The sequence below is a fragment of the Pinus tabuliformis genome, chromosome 6 (genome assembly GCF_031772625.1).
Source record: "Pinus tabuliformis cultivar Carrire ecotype Pingquan chromosome 6, CPIR1, whole genome shotgun sequence".
Classification (NCBI taxonomy): Eukaryota; Viridiplantae; Streptophyta; class Pinopsida; order Pinales; family Pinaceae; genus Pinus; species Pinus tabuliformis.
This window is the reverse complement of record NC_142292.1, coordinates 878,827,032-878,829,476: the sequence shown is the minus strand read 5'-3', so window position 1 is coordinate 878,829,476 and position 2,445 is coordinate 878,827,032. Positions and strand designations below refer to the sequence as shown.

The 2,445-nt window shown below is 40.0% G+C and overlaps 1 pseudogene; it reads left to right on the top strand.

The window, feature by feature from the left end:
• The first annotated feature begins 1,038 nt into the window (after positions 1 to 1,038).
• Positions 1,039 to 1,371, top strand: LOC149261682 (uncharacterized protein At4g28440 pseudogene; annotated as a pseudogene).
• Positions 1,372 to 2,445: the final 1,074 nt, after the last annotated feature.

Below are 2,445 nucleotides of genomic sequence, written 5' to 3'. Positions count from 1 at the left end.
CAGCTCAACTTTAGTGGAATTGATATCATGCATTATAGACTTTACTTCAGATGCAAGAGCAAGAGGATCATTATTTTGCAGTTCAAGAGTGAAGAGTTTAATCATAAGTTGAAAAACTTCAAGTGCAGAATGTGAGTCATAGAGTTCTTTCAGCTTTTGTAAGGCTTAGGCAGTTGAATATGATGAAATATGGCGACTCACCTCTTCATTTACAGATGCTGCGATTAATGCATAAGCTTTGCTGTTCTTGTTTTCCTAAATGACGAGCTCTTTGTCTGAGGTAGGATGTACTGGGTCATTTTCTCCTTCTCCGACGCACACTCCTTTCCACAACTCATTGAAAATGAGGGTGTGTTTTATCATCCGGGACCATTCAGGATAGTTCTCCTTGCTAGTGAGAACTATTCCCACCATAGATATGATTGAATGCGTTGTAAAATCCAAGAGCTGTAAAAATACTTCTGCTGCTAAAAGAAAATTGATTCTGATATCAAAATGTAATCTGGCCTCAAACAATATATTAAACACAGTCAAACGCAGGAGCGTTAACTATGTTAGTCACTTTGAAAACAACTTTATGAAAACAACACTATGGTAGCCCAAACAACACTATGGTATAATACATATGTATGTATTCTCAAACATTATACCTCGCTGCCCTAAAAATCTTCACTGCATATAATATTTTAATGCATTGTATTTTAACACCATTCAAACATTAACGAGATTCAAACCCGTGACCTATACAATACAAACTCCACAACTTTACCAATACACCATCAGTATCCATGTCCACGCATGCCTCCAGACATACTGCGCTGAGGGTTTGCGGGATTTGAAAACCATTCAGCAAACCCTTGCCCCCCAGTATTTTATCTTTGAACAGAAAATTCTCCACAACCCCGGCGAACAAGTGGCCCAGAGGTATCAAACCTGGTCTTGAACGGCTGGGGATCGATCCGCAGACCTCGAGCAACGGCAAAAGGAAAAGAATAAATTCGAAATGTGTGCAGAACCTCACAAGATCTTTGGAATAAAATGACTGAAGCTCCTTTCACGGCCAGAAACGATCAAGTGGATCTTATGAAGGAAGGGTCTACAGTCATCTTGCGCAATGCTAAGATCGACATGTTTAAAGGTTCAATGTGACTTGCTGTTGATAAATGGGGTAGGATTGAGGTGACTGAGCCTGCGAAATTCTCCGTGAAGGAGGAGAATAATCTCTCTCTTGTGGAGTATGAGTTGGTCAATGTTCAAGAAGAGGATTGGATTAACGCTATCAAATGCTCCAGAAATAGTTTCCCCAACAGGCCTGCCGCCCCCAAAACAACTAGAACAAGGCGGAATGGTCGCTGGGAATGGTTGCTGTAGTGGGTTCGAGCCCCACGGTGGGCGCATGTATTGATACCTTCAGTGGGTTAGAGCACCCGTTTGGTAAGCTCAGGTGTAAGAAGTATCTTTACACTCTGCGCGGCTTTGACAGCTATGGACAGCTATGGATAGCTAGAACGTTGCAGGATTCACTATACCATGAGCTCGGACGGTTATGCGTAGAGCGTTTAATTATGAGGTGTAAAAAATGGGCGGTCGATAGTGAGATGCAATAGTTTTTATGGACAGATGCGTTATGAGGTAGCGCTAGAAAGGAATATGGAAGAGGGGAATATGGCAGAGGCAGAGGAGCGTTGGAAGGTAACTCAGGACTGTACTATGTCACGACAGGACAGAGGAGTTACAGGAGCATAATAGCTAAAACAAGGAGCTGGCTCTGATACCATGTCAGGCCAGGAGTAACTCCATTTGGCAAAAAAAACTGATTTGTATTATTCCATCAGGTATGTTATTGTTATATACAAAAGGGTGTGACTGTTCAGTTCATCTCCTGATGACTGTTCACATTCCTAATTTAATTATTTACATGAATTCACCCAATTGTGAGGATTAGGTGTCAACAGAATTAATACTCGGAGCAAACCTAGTTTCAAAGGCTCCCTATAGGATGAGTGTACTTGAACTTACAGAATTGAAAATACAAATCCAAAATCTGTTGGATAAAAATTACATACGCCCCAGTGTGTCACCCTCAGGAGCACTGCTGCTGCTTTTTAGGAAAAAAGATGGAACCCTGAGACTGTGCATTGATTATTGTCAATTAAATAAATTAACCATTAAAAATAAATATCCATTACCTAGAATTGACGACCTATTTGATCAAGTCAAGGGTGCTAAGATATTTTTGAATATTGGCCTAAGATTGCGGTATCATCAAATTTTAATAAAATAAGAAGATATAGGTAAGACTGCATTCAGTACCCGATATGGGCACTATGAATTTGTAGTCCTACCCTTTGGACTAACTAATTCCCCTGTGACATTCATGAGTCTGATGAATGGAATATTTCATCCATATATAGATAAATTTGTATTAATATTTATTGATGATAT